Raw genomic sequence first — 23,204 nt, 5'->3', positions numbered from 1 at the left:
ATATTATAACAGTCGTCGGACGCGATCCCGACCGTCGTATGCGACGGGGAGTCGAGGACTGGCTATTTTGAAAGTAATAATAATATATGCGCTCATAATATTATTATGTCGCGGAGAAACACAAACGAAACCTATTATAAAATCGACTGACGACCATTTTTCGTTTCTAAATAAACACGTTTTTGATTTTACTTTATTTTTTCGTATCTCGAAAACCAATAGAAAGTAACGGACTTCTTAGAACACGAACGACTCTGTCTACAATATATTATGTATATTTTATAGGTATTATATTGCGGTACTGTACACGGCGAGTCCGTTTCGTCCGATGGCGGTCCTGGTCAACATCAAAAACTGTACGCCGGGAGGAAAGAAATAAAACAATAGACGGTGTGTATAATATAAACAACTATTAATGTGACTGCCATTGGCTATTTTGTTACTACTTATATTGGAATATTACATAGGCTATATCAAGTTTTAAGGTTAATTTTAATAATATTACATGTATACGTAATTTTGTACGTGCAGGAGTCAGTTATAGCCACGGCGGCATCCGGTTGAGATTTTTTTTCACTATGCGATTTAAAAAAAGTATTATGCGCATGAAAATTAAGTTTTTAAAACTCGTAAAATTGTTTGCTGTCGCACCCGAAACTCAATTTGGTATTGGACCGGATTCTCTCGAATTCATTAAATACGATTTTTACATGAAAATTGTATCTTTTTATTGTATCTTATTTAAATACGTATATATTTATTTTAATAGGCACTTTAGTTCAATAGTTAGGTAGGTATAAACTTTAAATCGTATTTGTAATTAATACATTTGTCACGTATCTGTTTTTGCATAAATTTAATATAGTAACCCATGCGATGAAATCTCTGTTTTAAGAGGCAGTCGGATTTACAAATTTTAAATAATTAGCTTTTGATATTCTACAAGAGCGTATAGGTAACAATACAATGACGTATATTTTTACCATAAAATTATTATACATCTATACATATTTTATCATAATTATTATGTATATTTATTATTACACTTATTGCATTTACTATAAAATGTTGATCTACAAATTAAAATAAACAAAAATTCAAAATGATAACTGTCATTTACTTACAGGTTGGTTATAATTCAGACGTCTCAAAATGTCTCCGTAAAGAAAACCTGAAAAATAAAACAAAAATTACGGTAAGTGTATTTTATAACAATAATATTATTATAGTTTATGTTTTTAAATTTTTAAATTTTAAGCTCAATTACATAAATTTTGCTGAAGAGTCGATTTTTTTGAAATTCTGTTAAGTATTATTTATGTTGCCTTTTGTTGATAATGCTGACGCGTATTAAATATTAATATAATATATACATTATACAGGTCTCTCTTGAGTCTTGAGTATGGATTGAATGGCGTAAGACATAATACACTGAGTATACAATAGTATTATTTTTTTTGTATGTTATGTTTTTTTTAACCATTCGCTCCAACTAGTGTATTACGATTATTGTTTACGTCTAGATATTATATTTGTATTTTGTACGCGTAATAAAAGTTATATTGGTTTAAAATTCGTTCATGAAATTTATATTTCTACAATGGAAAATAAGTTAAATGCTAATGTAATTTTAAAAACATATACCTACTATTCATGTACACGTGCATTTTTATTCTATTTATTTATAATTTGATTTTAAGTATTGAATACTAAAAACAATAATTTCGTGATAGGTTTAAAGAATATAATCAAATAATATTTGAAACATTATAATGATAACGTATAGGTATAATAAATTCAAATGTTCTTTAAATATTTTTAAATCTGTTAAAATGTGTACATAAATATACACATATTTATACATGAAATTCTATTTAAAATTTTTTTAAAGAAAAAAGTTACTTAAGGTCTCAGTTCAATGAAAGCTCAGCAGCTATATTATGTATGTTTAAAAATGCGCGATGTCAATTGGAATATTTTGTATAAAATAAAATGGGACTTTTAAATGGTATAAAATATACATCGTGAAATCCATTTATATAGGCATACCCACGTTTAAAAACATAATATAATATATCATTCATACCTGAAGTCTTTATAGTGTATACATTATACACATTACCTACATAATATAATGCGAAAAAATGTCTGCATTCAATAAAGAAATGTCAGTGTGTTTTTGGTTTTTAAAATATATATTTTTTTACCTAGATAATATATTATGCACCTATGTAGTGATCATGCAATATAATAACGAAATATATGTAAGTATCAAAATATATATTTATCAAGTATACAACATGAGATTATAGCTTTAAATTGTTCCAACAACCCTTATTTTTTATTTCATAAAATTCTTAACTGCATAATGTTACCATACGTCTTATGAAAATATAATAACTATAAAACATAATCATTTTCATTTTTGGTTGATTTTTTTTTTAAACAAAATTATGAAAACTTACCATTATACACTGAATCATAAGTATTGGTATACTACCTCAGTAGTTCACATAAGCATTTTTGTATATCAAATATGTATACATAATTACAATGTATTGTAGTACAAACTTTCATTATAAATAAGTCATTGTTGATGATATGTAAGTATAAAGTTAATAATAAAATAATGCGGTGAAAATATAAGTATATAAAAAGAATTACGCGTACCTTTTAAATAAAACATTTTAAATACATAAATATTATATTATACTTATACATAACCAACCTATTTTGTTATTCACATTTTTCAAGTAATAAATATTTATGCAATCAAAATTCCAAAGTAACAAACGTATTTTTTTTCCATCAAGCTCCATTTACATAATATTTTCTTCTGCTCTTATTTTTCTAATTTTGAAAAACACTAAACAATTTTTACTATAAAATATAATTATACTTTCAACAATTTTATTATACGGGTTATAAAATTACATTTTCATATCTAAAAAAAAAAATAGAATTATAAACATACTCTTTTTTCAAATTGAATAACTTTATATTCTTTTGTTTATGTAGGTACGTATGGTAATTTGAAACTATGCATTAAATTTTTTTTGTTTTAAATATTTATTTTTATCAATGTCTTTTTATTAGATAAAATAAAAGTAATTAATGGTAAAATAAATTATATTATAAGCTTTTAATGTTCCATTAACTTTAATCACTATTGTTATTTCAAAGTTTTCTATAAAAAAATAATATTATTTGCATGTTTTCGCGTACCTATATGACTCTTCTTTGCTAAAATTAAAAATTATAAATATTTTCGTGTCTATATGAGAAGAATTTGAATCGATTAGTGTAACTATTGGAAATAATATCGTAGTGCGCAAGCAGTACACATACAAATACAAGTGTACAAGATATGCCATTTTTCTTTGAAGTACATTCTTTGTTATGTAAAATCATCTAATATGTTACAGTGAAAGATAAGTTTTATCGATGGATTTTATTAACAGATTCTCTTCAGAAATTCTATAGTTTATGGTAATTTATTTATTGTAAAATAATTAATATAGGTATATAATACTTAAATTGCCATCTGAGTTATTACTTATATAAAATTGTTAAATTTGGTGACTCGGGGTTTCTATAATAAATTATTATAAAATGAGTATAGTGAAGTTAAACACAAGTATTTAAAATAATGTTATATGTTTATATATTTTTTCCTATTATAAAACTAAGACGTTAATAATAATAAACCAATAAGTGAATTTGATAACTTATAATGTAATTAAGACGAAAAATTAACACCAAACTTATGGATTGTGATGAGATCGTATCGGGTCGCATAATTTATTCAAATCACCTTGCAGTTTATTAGGTACGCATAACTCTTCGTTAAATTTAAATCTAAAGGATTTGAATATAAATTACGTTGTTTTTTATGCACCGAGAGAATAAATATATACAGAGTATATTTAGTGATAATCTTGCATTTAAGCCCGGAATGAATGTAAATATATATTATATAAAATATATGCTATATACCTATCTCTAACGACAGATCGATCGGTGAACTGTCATTGAGGATTATAATAATAACAGATAAAAGAACGTATGGACGACGAACTATAGTTGTGTGCGCCCATATAAAATACACACACACATATATATATATATATGAATATGCGTATAATATGTGGTCGCGTGGAATTTTATCTCCATCTAAAGCGCGTACCTTTTTGGGGGGTTAGTTCTCTAAAGAGGAAAAAGGGATAATAGGATTTTGCGTCATTCCAGATAACGCGTTTGTGAGATATTACATTTTTTTTTTGTCACAATTCATAGTTATACTCTTCAGGTCCCTCTAAATGCTTCAGATTTCTTTTCTGCGATTAGAATTAAGCGTATTTGTACGACCGGGTTTATTATCTGACGTGTTTTAATCAATCTTCGGACTGAGATGTCTGAAGTCCCTCGTATAAATCGGATTAACCTGATCAGAGAGGACAAGAAAAAAGGTTTCTTTTTCATTCTTTTTTTTTTGTTCTGACGTGATATCATTGTTGTATAGTACAAGATGAAATTGCCTGGAGCTAAAAGATAAAATGCATAAATTTTGCCTAAAAATAACTAATCTATTACTCCTGTCCATTTTCTGTTATCTATAGAAGTTTCAATATTATATATATATATATATATTTCTACAAGAGTATGTTGTTGCTTCATTATAATATCAGCAACATTATTCATTAGATTATTATAGCAGTATAATATATTATTATAACGTATAAATATTTAATTATTGAAATAGCACTTAGTGGCAGTTAGTTTTTATTCAAATCTACAGTGTATATACTATTATACATATACATCTAAAAAATAGATAAAAAATCAATTTGAAAAAAAAATGAAATAAACATGTTATGGAATGTTCTATTCCAATATCGTTAGTCAAAGTGACAGCATAATCTCACGACGAAGGAACGAAAGAATAGTATTATATATAATACGCAATAAGTACATATAAACGAAACGCGTATTAATACTATTATATCTTGATGTCTCTCTATGTATATAAAGCACTAGTCTAGCATATCTTAAAACGGTCTAACTCGACAGCTGATTTTTGATAAGTGCTTTTGACACCATAGTTGCCTGCGGTGTGATGGCTGCGCATACACGGGGCGGTCAAAACGTTTTATGGGATTTTGTTGATAAAAACGGTAGGAGACAGCGTACGACGAACGTAGAATAATAATATGACGATGATGATGATGAATCGTCGTCGTCGTCAATGACGGTGGTCCAGACGTATAGATGCCAAGACAAAAATCGTAAACCGACGAGACACGCGTGTTTGATATTGATAACATAATATAATTTAGTTATGAATAATAATACGCTTGTGGTAACCATCCCGATCGATCATAATATATAACCTCGAATTCATCGATCTATATAAACGCGAGTCGGAGAGAGTTGTCGCTTCAGGGATTGTCCATTGATGGATGGATTGTCCCCGTTGCAGCATCGCATCAATCAAACCCTTCCGTAGTGTCACCCGGCCGAAAAGTGAAGAGGTTGACGAAGGAGGAGTGAATGGCGGAAGGAGGTGATCAATAAATGCGCACGCTGAACCACTGACGTGTGTGTGTGTGAACGTGGAGAAAAAGAGACACGAGAACGCATGCACACGCGAACTACAGAGGGAGAGACAGCGCGTTTGGTCGTCGACCACACGAGTACTACACGAGTGCACTTCTTAAAATTATGTCACGTGCGGTTTTGACGACGGAACTTACAGTTTCGTGAAACTTAATTTTAATACAACATAATATATTATAATATATTAAATCAGACGCGATGTAATCGTCCCAAAACCGTAAACGGAGCTTGAAAGCCGCGACACAATCAGTAATACGACGATAACCACGGTAACCTCGGAGTTTTCGACAGGTTATGTCGTGCGGTTTTTACGTCTCGGATATTATTAACACGACTAAAATGCGTTAAAATCGCAAAAGTCAAACATATTTACCGTTGACGATCGAGGTTTGTTCTTTAGTCGAAGCGCCATTGTCGCACCAATACTAAATCCGTACAGTCTGTACCATATTATTATCATTTATAATCGTGATGAATACAATTCTCGTACATAAATATGATCAATTGATTACAATACGTATTGTTCAGCCCCATTGCAGATTTCACATTATTCAATTCATCGTCTATAGCTAATGATTCGAATTAAACGTCTCACGGCGCCGTAAACTAATACCTATTACACGCTATTATACTATTTTGTAAGAAATAGGTATTATTGCTTTGTCGTGAGAAAACGTTATATTTTTCTAATTTATTAATACGTATTATATGAAATTAATCTTCACTATATTAGGTATAATATATAGATTGTGATATAAAATTTTTAAATAAAATATTCTCAGACTTGTATCCGTGTAAAAAAAACAGACGTAAGGGAGTTGTTCAGAACAAATATAAAAAATTAATACATTCGATCGACTTAAATACAATCAATCGTGGTTCTACGTAAAAATAATGTTTTCAATAATCCGACCAGTCGCAGTTGATCTTTAAGAGATCATTTTAAAATTTATTAAACTCCTCAAAGTCAATAACTATAATCTATAATAATATATAAGTTTGTTTTTTTTTTATTGCGAACAAATATTGCGTTAAGTCGTTCATGTTTTCTGTTGTATCAATATAGAGAAGTTATTTGTTATTAACTTAGACGAAAGCACTATCTTAAATTAAATTTTTCTACGAGAAAAAAAAAGTGAAATAGGAATAAAAGAACATTTTCATTATACGTTTTTATACATATATATGTATAATGAAGTTGAGATGTTTAAAGACCGAACATCTCTCGAAATATAATAAAATAAAATTGCGTTTGTAAGGTGCCTGTATGCTATTATTTACACCTTATACTATTCATAATGTGTATTTGGGTGATCGATAACGCGTTAAATGTGTATATCAAAAATGATTAAGTACCTATAATGTTTTTCATTTTTATTTTCGACGCCACTGAAATATGTTATAATGTCGTTTGTTTTACACGTTCCGTAGACCTAACGCGCTGGTCGTGCAGAATGTGACCCGACAACTTTGATGTTTGGCCAAGGAATCGTGACTGACTGTCGACTATAGCACAGGAATTCTTCTCCTGTACGGTGCGTTTCATTTTATAATATACGCGTCGGGTCACTGTTATATTTATGGCCGACAAGTAAAATATTGTATAATATACGCAAGGCATATATATAGGTACCTTTGTGTATTGTGTAGAAAGAGTTATCGCAAGTAGTATATAATAACATATATACGCACATACCCGTGCCGTGAAATTATGAACGGTCCGCGGAGTAAGGGATAAGCGCACATGCTATTGATATATCGTCACACGAGAAGAGGTGAATATTGCGCCGAAGACGGACGACCAACTGTGTCGCAATATAACGATTTATGTCCGGTTGATATTTTTTCGGACACGGTTGACGATAAACAATGACCGCGCGCGTTGGGTACCTATAATTTACGCATATAGGTAAATTGAAAAAAATAAATATGTTTAGAAAATATTATACTCTACGAGTGTACAGTGATTTATGTAAAGCTATTTTAAATTTTAAAAAAAGAGTACGCGTACTGCGCAGTACTGAGGAGTATTTACAGTGTACGAGAAAATAGGACGCCGTAATTACACTATTAATATGCATAATGGTAAAATAAAACAAAATAATTACATAACGATCGGCATAACGATTTTATGGTAAACACGATGTTTATGTGTCATTGTATGTAAATAATAACATCCAAAAGATGTATAATATTATATATATTATATATATATATAGTTAAATATTCGCGGTCTAATGGTCGGAAACTCGTAACGTTAAAATTAAGGCGTGTCTCGTTGACAACTTCCCGGAATCGTATTACTCAAAGTCTTGTTGAGTTTTATTTGATTTCAAATTGTAGTGCTCTTATATTGTTTTATATAATATATAATACATATTATTATGTGAATACCTATTTACGGAACGGTGTTATTTTTCAATACAGTTAACTCGAAAAATATTATTTTGTAATTAGATATCCGAATTATAGACGTAATTGCGTTTTTTTGTTATATATCTGAATAAGAAATTGGTGCTCGAATGTAATCATTTGTAACACAAAACTGACGAGAAACGATACACTGTGTCAATTGAAATTTAATTTTGTTTTAAAGTGATTTTTTAAGTTTGAAAATACTTATTTTTTTTGTTTGATTTGCAGGTATTTTGATGTCAAACAAAAGGCGTTTATTCAGCGTATATTATATGGTAAATAAAGGTTTAATTACGTTTAATTCAACACACAGATAATTACATAAACTACTAAATAGGAGCTCTAGCTGACTATTGGAGAACGAAATGTGTCGCAAATTATTTTTAAAATTAATACCAGAAAAGAATTCGTTTGAGAAAAGATTACAACAAAATGTACGTGAAAGTTGACGTATGGTATCTGTGGTTGCGGTTATATCTAATATGATGTCCAGGACCTAGAAATCTCACATTAATCTAGTTTAATTGATTTATGTTTTAAAATGCGTTTAAGAGTTCCCCTAAAAGACTGTCACTCAAATGGTTTTAATTTGAAAACGGAACCACAACGACATAAAATTTTAAAACTATGATATTGTCGACAAAAGATATCACTTTAATCGCTTTTAAATTATTTGTTATAAGATTATCTTTTTTTCTTTCATTTATTATTTCAAATGTTATAAATTTCATATATTCTATGCTTAAAATAGATAAAATGTTACGTGATACAGAAACATAGAATCAAATACTAATGATCAATAAAAAAGAAATTTTATTTAGTGTTTAGTCGGCATATTGCATTTATTCATGTGGATTTTCGAACTTTTATAAAAACCATTTGGTGGGCACTGGACAGGTAATAGGTATTACGTATACAATCAGACACCATAATGTATTACAATTTTATAAATATCATGTACTTTTAGAGCACAAACGTGTTAAACGGCACATTTTGTCATTGCATTTTATACTTACTTACGAGCGAATCGCCATTTGCGGCCATACATAATACTGACGTGATAATATAGTGTTGTACACTACATTACACGTATACAACGGAAATTAATATTAAATTTCAAAAGGACCCAATGCCCTTAAGTCGCTTACTGTAGGTAGTTAAACGTACTTACACGTACCGCAAATTTTAATAGAGTAATTATTTTTCACACAGTGATTCTCATACCGGTGAGTAGATACACAATATCTTAATAGAATATACGGCGGCATACCTAATAATGCACTGCAGTGTTATTTTCTTCGAGACCGTAAAACAAGGTAAATACGTCGCAGTCAAATGGGTCGTATAAATATGTAATACGGCAAAGTAGGCGGTGGCGACGACGGACGGTAAATTTTCTTTAGTTTATATTTTAAACTATATCGTTTAGTGGTCTAAATCATAGCGTGAGCCTACACGTGACGTATAATAACGATATATAGACGTACGTTAACATTGCATTTTATGTAATATTTTATACGTTAAATGTTACTTAACCTTTTCGACGCAGAATAAAATTAATATGTACATAGTGAAATATATATTTTAAGTGATACACAGTGACCTTGCAAATATAATGTAATAAATTATTTTAAAACATTTTGGCCGAAACGACAGGAAAATAATATTTTGTTATCTATTACATCGACAAGGGATCATTTTTTTTTTTTGTGACTCCAGAGAATTTTTCATTAACTCTCAGGTTAAGAACCACTAACAATAATAACCGTGCGTGGAGGTGGAACCTACCGGAATTACAGTTTTACCCTTTTTACCATAGACACTATAATAATATACACGTCAATAAAACGTTTTATTATATACCGTTTTTGCGACGTAGGACGTCGGCAAAGCGCGTGTACGTAGCACGGGTGCATATAATATAATAATAACATAATAATATTCGCGTGCCGGTCGGGACGGGATAACAAGACGCACATAAATAATTGGTCCGTTTATCGTGTGTACCTATAGTGTTTTACCTACATATCATTATATACTTACTCGGCTTCCCGTCTGGCCATCTGGTCGTTTCAAATCTCCGAGTGGTATAATACGCGAATCGAGTGTTCATAATTGAGTAAAAATTTTTAATTTTCCCGATCGCATTCTAAGGTATATACACCGTTATAATTGTCCCGTGCGTGCTTGACTTCATGCGTGTATATAACAATATTATTATGCACTATATGCACTATTATGCAGTGTACGCGACTCGCGTACGAACCGCCACGGTCGACGACAGCAATAATACGATAAAACGCATAGTGATACTATAATGGTACTTTTGGCGTTTAATTAAAAATTTCTAGCAGTCCGTTTAACCTTTTTAATGTGTTTAACAACAGGCCCTCCCGGCAACCACCATAAACAATCACAAGCGTCCCACACGCGTGAAGACTCTACGTGTGTACAATAATGTTGTGGGTCCGTTAATAATAATAATATGTGTAAAATATATTGTGAGTCTTATATATTGATTTAGTATGTGTTTCGTATTGTTTTAGGTATGTGTATACGACGAAGTGGCAGGACTCGCAAATCGGAATCGATTCGTATGTGGTCGCCGCAGCGCGACGGCCATTAAATTGTGTGTTATTGGGCGAAAGAAGAATCGTAATGGGCAATAATAATGAAAAAAAAAACCGACAAGACGACGAACATGTAGGTGAATAAAAAACGGACCGTTTATTTATCATATCATAATATTATTATAATGTTGTGTTATACGCGTATTATGCGCGATAGATATCCGATAAATTAGCGGTCGTTTTCGTCTGGTAAAAACAAAATATCTCTGCACACGAACAACCCACGTCGTACGTAAATCTACATACCACCTACCTACCTAAAAATAATATTATAATATTATTACGGTCGTTGAATCTTCGAGGCGGGAATCGTGTCTGTGTGTGTGTGTGTGTGTGTGTGTGTGTCGTATATTCGGGTTTTTTTTTTCATCGGGTGGGCGTGTACCCGAGGCTTTATTTACTCAAGTAACTGAAATATAATGATTCGACGGGTACCTGTGTAATATATAATATAAACTATATACGTATATACCTACGTATGAACGCGCGAGTGTACGGCGATCGCGGTGGAGGCGCAGGTTTATCCTCTCTTCGGTCTGGTTAGATATTATGTGCATTGCTGGTGGCATTTTTAATTTACATCCAAAGAGGTTTGTTTTGTGCTCGTGTGTGAGCACGTAAACGGTCGTTATAATAATATTGTATACCGCGACCATTAAAATAAAAATAATAACGATAATATAATATTATAAAAAGAAAAAACAAACACAACATGATATTATTATAAACTCGCATCGCACTACTATATAATATAGGTACGGTATACACGACGGCGGCGGTGTGATGGTTACACAACGGGGCAGTCGAGCGGCGGTAGGGGCTAGCAGGTTCGAGGCGTAAGTTAAACCCAACAGTTTCATCTCTGTACTCGTCTAAGTATTTTTGTATATTATAGCGTTATTATAAGTATAACACTCGTATTATTTTTGATATAACGTAAATATTACTCGGAAGTTGTCGCCGACAGCATTTGCGATTCCGTTCGGTCATTATAAAGCGTCATTATTCGTATAATATATACCAGGACTAGGTCGTGTTTAAGTATATACAGTTATTATGTACAGCATAAAAATATTAATGATAATATTATAACTGCACGAGCTGGCTTAGTATACTTTTACAGTGCATATTATAAAATGTGGATGCACCCTCGTCGGTTATAAAATTAATAGATATGCGGGCGAGTTAACCCAACGGGTAGAAGTTTTTTGATCCATAGATACGCGATTTATTAAAAAGCTATTTCGATCAATGATAGAATAATGATTAAAAGCAGCTGGCAATTATCTAAGGGTGATATTTAATATATTTTTTTTTATTGAAATATTATCGTTATTAAAATATAGGTGAATTATTGCAGCAATAACACACCCTTGATAGTCATCGACCATCGTACAAGGGTACATATACTCAGTTATCCACTCTATTAGTTCTTCGTGTTTTCTCGTCCAGATTTGAAATCCAATTTTCGAAGTATGTAAAATATAAGCCAATTTTATATCCGCATGGCGCATAGATATTACTGTATTAGTGTATGCCACGGAAAACGCCGTCTCATTCGACAGTAATTCCAATCATCTAGACGGGTAAACGGATTGTTTTTGGATAGCTGATTAGCGATTACTGTTGAGCTTATTTGTGTAATTGTAAGAGAAGAACAAAAGCCGACATGCATCGCGATTCAATTTCGGACGGTCGCTGCAGTATTCGAGACCTCAAAAGTTTCACATTGATCGGATGAGCTTAAAGATTGAGACGTACGTACAACAATATCGACATTATATTTTATTGAATTTAAAACGGTTAAAGATTTTGTACTTATCCTTCAAAATTGAATTTTAATATTTTGGTAGTATCTTTTTAAGATACAACTTACTGGTGTACACATACGCGCGGAGGTTAATTTGTTATTGAAGAAATGTGTATTAGTATCAAATGTTCGTATGATCTCTAGTGTATTGTTAAAGTATATTGACGTTTAATTTCAATAACTTTAATAATTAGTGAAATTTCACCAATTACACACTTGTTTAATTAATATATTTTATCGGTTAGGTAATTATATTGTCGTAATTGAAAATACACGATCTTCGACGATAAGATTATAATATTCGTTATAAACGAGTATAAAACTTAAACTTTAAGTTGTTTATATATTATGTATACTTATATATATATAATATATGTATTCGTATATTTTTCAAGTAAGTATATTTGTTTTAACAATGTTGTTTAAATCGCGTTCACCGAGAGCCAAATGAGGTTAATTTGAAGGAAATACACAGTTTATCAAGAAACCTAAATTGATCATATACTCTCAAAAGTTAAAATTGTTGTTGGTATATAGTTTACAATTCCGAAGTTTATATCTATTCAAACTTAACAATAACAATTTCCTATTGCAGTAATTCAGTTATAATTTATAGTTTCGATAATCTACCCCATAGTACCATAGTAAATGTTTGTTACATAAAGTTTGTATGTCTTCGAAGAATTTTCATACAAGGGGCACGTATTCGTTGTGAACCCAGCTCAACCAAATACTTTATAGACTTGATATAAAACTAAAAATAACACGAATAGTAAAATCGTGTGTTTGAAAGTAGTTTCCTCGTATATGAAACCCAATTTAAGTGCAGTAAATTTTCAAAACAACTGTCGAAATTACACGGATAAAAAGTACAAATCTATGTAATGAGTTATACACGCGTTGCCGGTAACTTCGGGATGACGTTGCCGGAGAGAAAACTTAGTCAGTTCAGTGAAATAATTTTAAAACTTGCTGGAAGTTTCGTTCGGAATTTTCAACGGCCACCGGAGACATTAATGCGCACTTTATGCGAGTGTATCTACCCTCATTAATGGTTAACGCCCACAAATGTCTTAATATAATGATATAGAATAGCCTTTATACTATATAGGTAGGTATAGCTGTGCCGTAAGATATATCCTCTGTAATACTCGCCAAGCCAAATATATTTTATCATGTTTAACTTAGTAGTAAAATACATATATATATAGCCGTTGGTCAAACAAAATTAACATTACTTTATGGTTTGAAATAAATTACAAGAGTTAATAGTTGATAAACTGTGTAGATGGATAATAATGGGCACAAACCCAAAGAGTTATTTTAGGTTCACTAAAAGTAAGTTTATAATCAATTTAACTATTCGATTAATTTAAAAACTATTTGGTATATAAATTATATAAGTGTATGATAACGATAAGCGGATATTTAAATACAAATTTACTATAGCAAATAAAACGGTCATTTACTATTTTAACAATGAAATAATAATGAAATAATCGTATACAATAAAAATACATATTTATGTATGACTTTAAATAATAAAGTACATGATACATGATTGGTCTTCGTCATCCAAAATAAATACTATTTAGTGGTTTATTCTATAATAATATGGAACGGATTTACGTGGTGGTGTTTCGAATTGTAATGACCTGCATGCACACCTCAATTGAAATGTAACATAAGGATGTGTCAGAACCATCTCTTTTATATAATACGTATTTAGAAGAATAAGAATAACAGGAAATAGTGAAATATAAAATTCATCGCGAACACAATGCAGAAAATATTTTTGAAAAGGCCAAACGATATAACATTTTGTACTAAAAACACGGTTCGAAACACAATAGAAACGGAACGGAGTGACGAATTCGAGTGGATCTGAAGTGACCAGACATTTATTGTGCTCATAATGCTCACATAGAAATATAACATATATGAAAAAGAAAACAACGATTCGAACTATTCTTCTTTTGGACCTCTTGATGACATTCGATTTCATCGACTACAACCCGTCATATTGTAGTGTACAATTGAAGATTTTAGACTATATATATTTTAAACGAATAACCCCTTAGCCGTAGTATACTGTACATTATGTTGTGCTTCGTCGAGGATTATTGAAACGTTTTATTTTATTCTACGCAGTGTATTATTCCGCTATGGCACTCGGTGCCACATAATTTGGATTTAGACAGATTTTAACGTCAATACGAAGATAAACCGAAGGTCGAAAAGTGAAACATAGGGGGCGTAATATTTCTGTTTTTTTATTTTTTTTTTTTTTTAATTTGTTTATAATTTTTTTTCACACACTTTAAAATACGAAATTATAACATAGGCAGGACTTAATTCGTTAATAACATAGAGTTCTTTTCTCAAGATAATAATAATTACGATAAGTCATTTTGTTAGAAACATTTAAAAACAAAAAAAAACCACATTCGTTATTCTCGGCGAACTTATACTGTGTATTTCTGCGTATGCGTGTGTCGGCTGTAATTTTAATTTTCAAGCGTTGCAAACAAATTGCCGAACGGTGGCGGTGGCATAACTTATATATATTATATATATTATGTGTACGAATAAACTTACAAAACTTTGCGTGCATGGAAAACATTGAAATATAAACACAAAAAAGTTATACGGCGTGTGCTATGCATGCTACACAAACAATGTTCGCTACGCGATGCGTTTTAGTATACGAATTCGAAGTTGTACAATAATACTACAATATAATTATGTATAAAACAATCCACTGGTCACGCGTGCATATACTTATAAAAAATATATCGGTCGTCGCCTCGAAATGTGTTTTTAGCGTAAAGAATATTAAAGTTTCGTTACGTAGCAGAAGATTGAAAATTTATATTTTCCTTTATTTTTACAATTGGACGGCTGGGAAAAAAAAATAGAAAAAATATGATTGTGTTTCTTTTTTCACGAGTGATGAGAAATTATATTCGTTCGAAGCGATATTATTATAAGTCCTTGGCCGCTCACAAACTGGAGAAAATGTAAGTCATGATAATATTATATATTATAATTTATAAATATTATATATTATGCGCGTCTACTCGTCAGGGTTTATTCGATATAACGGTAATACTACGTTACATGTTTGCGGGAAACAATATTCTAAATTCCGAGTTAAACTCTCTTCATGGACGATTAAACACGCGCTGTGAATATACAATATATATTTATTTTTCCTTCAAATTCATACATGTTATATAAAAACAAAACTGTACTACGTAGGTTCTATGCGTGGCCTATACACAAAAAACAATAGTAATATATTATATCGGAGCGTTCTTTTAATATTATTTTATTATTTTGTGACGAGTGGTTTTCAATATAATAATATTACATATCATACAATAATATCATATTATTTTGAACTTTCGCAATGAAAAAAATACATACCTAACAGTATTATTACCTATCTATATTATAATATATTCTGACGTCAAGACTGAGTAAAAGCATTTTTATGTATTTTATATATTATTATATAGGTACCAGGTATTAAAATGTATGAAAACGGAAGTATTGAAATGTTGATGGATTCAAAGTTAACAATCATTACTGATATTGGCTGTACCTATGAGACGCAGTAAGTTATTTTCGGTAAAAAATGTACACACATAAAATATGATATTATATTATAGAGTCATAAAACCATAGTACCGCCAGAGAGCGGATTTTTAAGTAAAAAATATGAGTAAATATTTTAAGCAATATTTGCCTTTATAGAACGGTGTAAAGTATAAGTATGTTTAAGTATATAAGTAACACCGGAAAAATATAACGCATCACGTAATATAACATGTACAGGTAGTCCAACATATAATAATGTTATGAAAACGGGGTACCTAACGTATACAGCGGGAACGACATTGTACATAATATTATAATGATTCGTATATTAATACGCAAAGACATCTCGAAAATAATATATTGAGAAAAATGATATCAATAGATTTTTGGAAGCACAATGCTTAATATTTCATTAATACGAGTTCTTCATATGGATTAGATCCACTGATGCATTTGATGCGGTTTCTTTTTGAAGTAAATATCTAAGCAGATTATGATATTCTAGACTGAACCCAATCATTGCCGTATTATATTATAACATAAAAGCCACAAAAATAAAAATTAAAACACTCGTATGTAAATAATATTATTATAGATTAACATATAAGGATAATAATTATAGATAGGATTTTTTTTTTGTGCGTCAATAATGTTGACCACTTGAGCTAATATAATATTCCGAGTCGGTTTATTAACAATAAATAATCATACATCAAAATATTTAATATAATTGTTAAAATAAATCATTTTCGATTTGTTAAAAAAAAATCATCTACCTGAAAATCCATTCTTTGAATTTGTTTACACATATATTTTATTATTTTGCATTTGTCTTTGTCAATGCCAGTCGTATTTTTGGTCTTAAATGTTTTGGTTCTGATATGTAATAATATATTTTTATTTTCATGTTTTCGGATATTATGCGATTTGCATAATTTTTCATATAATATAAAATATACTAAATTAAACATCAATGTTGTGCAATTGATATTCTATTAGCTGTTATTTTTATCAATTTTTTATACAAAAACAATGGTTTATATCGTTAAAACGAATGTCTTTATTTTATATACCTGTCTTACTTCCCAAAAAAATAACTATTGATTATGTGCAGCGTAAATTAGATTTTCTTAGGGCGGAAAAAAAACCCAAGAACGACTTTAGCTATCAGAATCGGAAATTGATCGTTAAAGAGCAATTCGCCAATTTAGGCTTCACGTCTACCAATTTAGTATATAGTGATATCGCAATAACGTTAACCCTAACGATTAAAAGTGCACTGAAAATTGTGTAAATTAAAATGAATTTCGTGCGTGGTCCAAGCGGATACATAAAATAATGTACAATAATATCACGGAATAATTTATCGATTCAAATGTATAATGTAAATATATATAAAAAAATCTTTAAGAAACCCGACAAGGCGACTTTGCGCATGTGTCGTGTCGTTAGTAATATTATTCCAACGATAAAATAATAATATTATTATCGTAATAATTATTCAAGACGTGTATTTGAAATTTATAGTTTTCTTTTTATTCGATTTTCGCACACGCACTTACTACATCGGCATGGGGTTTGCGCCACATGTGTCCTCTCGTAGTCGACGGAGGTGTGCGTTGCGTAATCGTATATACCTTACCGATTTGTGTAATATTAATGTGACGTTTGTCCGTGACATTTGAAATTATATATAATATATATATTATATAGTCATCAAAACTTTATAAAAGTCGTATGATAATACATATAATATTCGAGACGTTTTGAGTAACTTGAAAAGTATAACATAATATATAAACTATTTATAATATAATTATAATAGAAAGAATATCATACCAGTGAGATCCAAAAATAATAATTATTGCCATACGACTTTTCTCACGCACGTATATAATATTTATCACTTTTTTCTGTCTCACGCGCGACGAAATAATAATATTTTATTTTATTTTATACTTATTTTAAATTGAATACGGCACTCGACGATTTTTTTTCCTATAAATTGCACACTGTGATGGTGTTTTGTTTTTATCATAATGTACGCGATTTAAGAGATTTCGTGCGAAAGGCCGTAAACGGGATATTTGGAAAAGCCTCGAGAGGATATAACGTCCTTTTTTTCACTTTGGAGTACACAATAATATTATATTGTTGTATACAGGGTGATTCTTGTATAACGTTAATCAAGCAATAGCTCAGGAAATATCAAGAATTGTTGATTGTACGATCAAGATCATACACGTATAATTTTTATTTTTCTATAGTTAAACAGTATTTTTATTTAAATTCTTAAGACATAAAAATATGCAACACGATGTTGCTCGGTTTACGATAAATGAATCACACTATACATTCAGGAGCGAGTTCATTCAGTACATACGCCACCGTACGTTAGCAATGCAGTTATATTCAGGGTTGTATTTACTATTTAGGTGGTAAAGGGTATCATTGCCTCGGGTGGCAAATTTTTTAGGGAGATATGACAGCATATTTTGAGTGTAAAATCTATAATCATCATAAATCGTAATTCGTTAAATAAACATACAATATAAACATTTTTTTTGTCATATTGAAGTTATGTAAAAATCAAGATTGTTTTATTTTTGTCATGATAAAGTATTTTTCAATATATTTCACAATGCCACAGATGATATTCAATTTTGTAGCAGCTGTATCGCTTGAGAATTTTAATCGTCTTTATTTATTCACTAATTTTATTTAGTAATTATGTAAAAGATTTTTTTGTTGGTAAATCACATAAATAAATCTAAGTACCTATACTGATTGAATTATTTTAATATTATTATTAAATATTTTTTTTTTGGTTTTTTCGTGATTAATAGATTATAATAAATTGTAACTATTCATAATTTTAGATTTTAGTTGATAAAATCTAACTTTTTTTTAATTAAAAAAAAAAAAAAATTGCCTATTATAATGAATAATAACTAGTGAGTGGCCAGTAGTGCAGTTTCCAGAAAATTTGCAATAAAAAAATTGTAAAAATGCACTTATTATTTCAAAGTTTCTAAATTAGACAATTATTTTATGATGGAAGAAACTTGACGATTTGACATGAACTTATATAATGTTGAGTGCTTGTAGGTTTATACAAACTTTATACAAGAAAATAATTGGTGATGATTCGATTTTTTAAGGTTTGAGAGATAATAGAGACGTTATAAAAACTATTCTTATATAGTGACAAATCTTGAAATAGGTACGTCTCTAGTTATAATGCAGTAGTTAGTAGTTAGGAGACACTTTATTTTATCAATATGCTCATTAAATATAATTGTTAACAAAATGAAATTTAATATTAAATATTTATATTGAATTCTAATGTCATACTTTTGAATAAAAACGCGCACGAGAATCAAATAATTTATAATAATAATACTTATTTTGACATCGTCGGTGGCGATGCAGGTATACAATATTTATCATTATTGTTATTACCAATAATGCGCTGACCTATATAAATACTAAAAAAGGCGTTTAGCGGCTTTGTGTATAATGCACATTATTATTATGTAGGTATGTGTGTACGAATAATATTCGATTATGTTGTGATTTAAACGTTTAAAACGGCAGCAGCGGAGGTGAGAAGAAATAAATAATAATGTGGGATAAAATGTTTTGTGGAAAAAAAAATACTGTCCCCGCGCATTATTACTGTTCTTTTATTATTGTTATTATTATTATTATTATGCATTCGTACCGTGGGCCCCGATGGAATTCCATCCAGAAAAATAAATAAACGAATAACAATCAATTATATCATATTATTCGTAGGTATATGCGTATTCGGTGCGATAATAATAATAGTAATAATAATAATAATAACCAGCCGTTGGAGTTTTAAACAGAATTTTTTTCAAGAAAAGAACCGCCGCGCATTGTTCGCAGCGGACGATTGTACAAAATGCACACACACACACATGCGCTTTCACATATATCGGGGTCTTTTATTGTGTATTGACTAGAGAGGTACGAAAAACGTCAAATCGGCACGAACGCTTATTATAAATACCGTGCAGATTTTTATTTTTATTTTTTTGTCACCCCCCTCAACCGCGAAGAAATTGTTTGGAAGTAAACAGTCGCGGTGCTTATTATAATACGTACGTCATTATTGTTGTTACGTTATATATTATTTGTGGATATTATATTTAATAAGCGTGTGACGGACCTAAAGAAAAATAAATAATACCTACCACTCTGTACTCGCGTACAAAATATTATCTCAATAACGATTAGGATATATTATTATATATATTAAATGTTGGCATGACACCGGTGTGCGACGGGTTGTTCACTACGCCCTAAAAAATCGCCGTAAAACGTTATAATAATAATATATAGACTTTCGTGTGTACCCATAATAAATAATAACTATATTATAAATTTCGCGCTTTGCGACGTTTCTAATGGGTTCGTTGCAACGTCGATGCGTTGGATTACCACGCAGAGTTGCAGTTTGTACCTACTCGTTCGAGTTTATATAGTTATAACATGTATATATTCATAGTATTATTAAATTATTATACTGAAAACAGTTGAATTAAATAATTTTAACTAACTGTAGAATGGGTGGAATTGAACTAAAATTGTGGCAGAATATATTATTATATATATATATATTATATATATATATAATATATATATGTTTGTCATGTTTAATCGACTACATGTTTTTATTGTTATAATAATAGTAGTTCCGATGATCGTATTTTTTCAAATACATATTGTTTTAAGCCGACAGCGGTGGTTGTACAAACAAGCGAACGTTTTATTCTCAAACGAATTTATAATTCGCGTTTAACACTATAAAGCTTTATTATTCGACTAAAAAATAAACAAATACGATTTTTGGTGTATTTCAGTTCAAGTTTGTTCCAGTTCACGCAGAAGTCGTTGCTTATGTATTCGCTTTGTAAGTAAATCCGAAAGAGACGAACTATTCACACTTGGTGCATAGCTAATACAGTCATATAGTGTTTGATTTGATGCGTGTTTCGGTTTAAGCGTAATAAATTCATCAGTAAATTGTGATAGTTGTATTTCAACTCGCGAAAATGAGCAAACAATTTAAATACACATATTTTTAATACTACCTGCAAGTGAGTAATATTTTCGTATAAAAGACATTTTTTCAAAAATTGATTTAAAACCCGGACAGATGGCGCCATGGGATATTTCCATTTTATTTTCAAAACTATGCCTATAAAAATATAATATAAACCTACCTACACCGAAGTTTGCTCTATAGTCTATTTATTAATCAAACTGCTTGACAATTGGACAAGTGATTCTAGAACCGATCTATGATACAAATATCCATCTCAGTATTATATATAAATGATAAATACATTTTTATCATTTTAATTTGAACATCGTTTTTACCCTTTTAGGGGTTGATTTTTCTAAAATTCCTTTTTACAATCTGTTTATATATAAGGGACTTCTGTGTAAAATGTCAAGTTTCTAGACACATTGGTTTGAGCTGTATAAATTATTGATACATATCTTAGTCAGTTTTTGTTTTATGATATATATAATATGCAAATAGATTATTTAGGTGGTATTATTGTTATAGAAAACGATATTGTAATAGACTTTGTTTGTAATATATTATGGCATAATAAATTTGATTGTTAGTACGGGTGGTGTTTTTGTTATAATATATAATATGATGTAGTACACTAATAATAGAGAAAAAAAGGCAGAACGTAGTAAATCATCGAAAAACTATATAAAAAAAATTGTCTCTCGTACAAGATAAAGAAAAAAGAAAAGAAAAGTTTACTTATTTTTTCCATAATGGAAAAAGCTATATATTACATATACGCTTAAGTTATCTACTTTTTTTTTTACACTCCTCAATAATCTCGAGATATTATGTTCCGCGAGGGTGACAAATGTACACTAGAATTGTTGTTATAAATCGTACACTTTTATATATATATAGCGTTTTGTACAAGGATAGATGAGAAAAAATCGTTTTATCATCCACGCGTGGGGCGTTGTAAACGTATACTATATTATAATTTGTGGTATCAAGTTACCCTAAATAGTTTTTTTTTTTAATTTCGACCGTTGACGGTTTACATCTTTTATTAAAGCCATAGTAGACGCACATACTATAATTTATAAGATTTATACTTTATTTGTATAACAACTAACAAGTGTGGAACGGAATTAAGACGTTAGTTTATATTATACGCAAGAGGGTCCTTTAACTCCTCTGTCACCTTTTATTTTTTATATTTAGCGGGAAACTAAAAACGCCGTGGAAAAAATAATTTAATTATTTATTGAATTATTCCAGATAATAATCTTTAAAATCAATAAAATCAAACATTTAAAATAATATAAAGTATATTTAAAAAATATACTTTTCAAATTCAATCCTTTCGCTATAGTAAACGTAATATAAGAAATACGATGTAATGTTGGACAATCTATAAATTGGACTGGAGCCCACTGCAAATTGTTAGATATAACTTAAATATTATATTTTGACAGAATAAATTTGTGAATTTTTTTTTTTATCATATTATATAATGTCACAACAATAATTTACATGGTGAGCCACACTGAACACGGAAACTGCATTGCAGCAGAACGTATTACAATAAGTTATATTTCTTATAGAATTGTAATTACAATTGGAGCAATATGAATTGCTCATCGCGTGCCAATCATTAAAATTGATGTATAAACCGAAAACTATTGTACGTCTACAATTGCAGTTGACGTGATTTGAATCGTAACGTATATGCGTCACCGTTCGCACACCGAACGTGTGTACTTATTATATATTATTATTATCATACATATAGCATTTTAGCGTCCAAAGTAGTCTGGAATAATACAATCGAGTTGATACTTTAAATATCACTATTTAAAAAACATTAAGCCTTCAACAAAAAAAATTGAAGAATGGTGGGTGAACTAAGATATTAGGGAATAAATCCCCCATATATAAATATATTAATTATTTTAAGTTATTACGTATCAATTGCTGTGATGAAAAAAAAAATACGTTGCGCAAAATATTGATGCATTCGACGTGAATCGTTGACATTTTCGACACTGTCATAACACATTATAGGAATATGCGC

At 29.9% G+C, this 23,204-nt stretch overlaps 1 protein-coding gene across 1 annotated transcript in view; it reads right to left on the bottom strand.

The window, feature by feature from the left end:
* The window catches only part of LOC114122340 (frizzled-5), a 66,558-nt gene that overhangs the window by 24,501 nt on the left and 18,853 nt on the right, over positions 1-23,204 (bottom strand). Inside the window, exon 3 of the mRNA XM_027984970.2 lies at positions 1,125-1,171. The gene's annotated coding sequence lies outside the window, so the exon portion shown is untranslated. The remainder of the gene's footprint in view (positions 1-1,124; positions 1,172-23,204) is intronic.

Source organism: Aphis gossypii, chromosome 2 (genome assembly GCF_020184175.1).
Source record: "Aphis gossypii isolate Hap1 chromosome 2, ASM2018417v2, whole genome shotgun sequence".
NCBI lineage: Eukaryota > Metazoa > Arthropoda > Insecta > Hemiptera > Aphididae > Aphis > Aphis gossypii.
The sequence above is the reverse complement of the archived record's forward strand: the minus strand, read 5'-3'. Positions and strand labels throughout refer to the sequence as shown.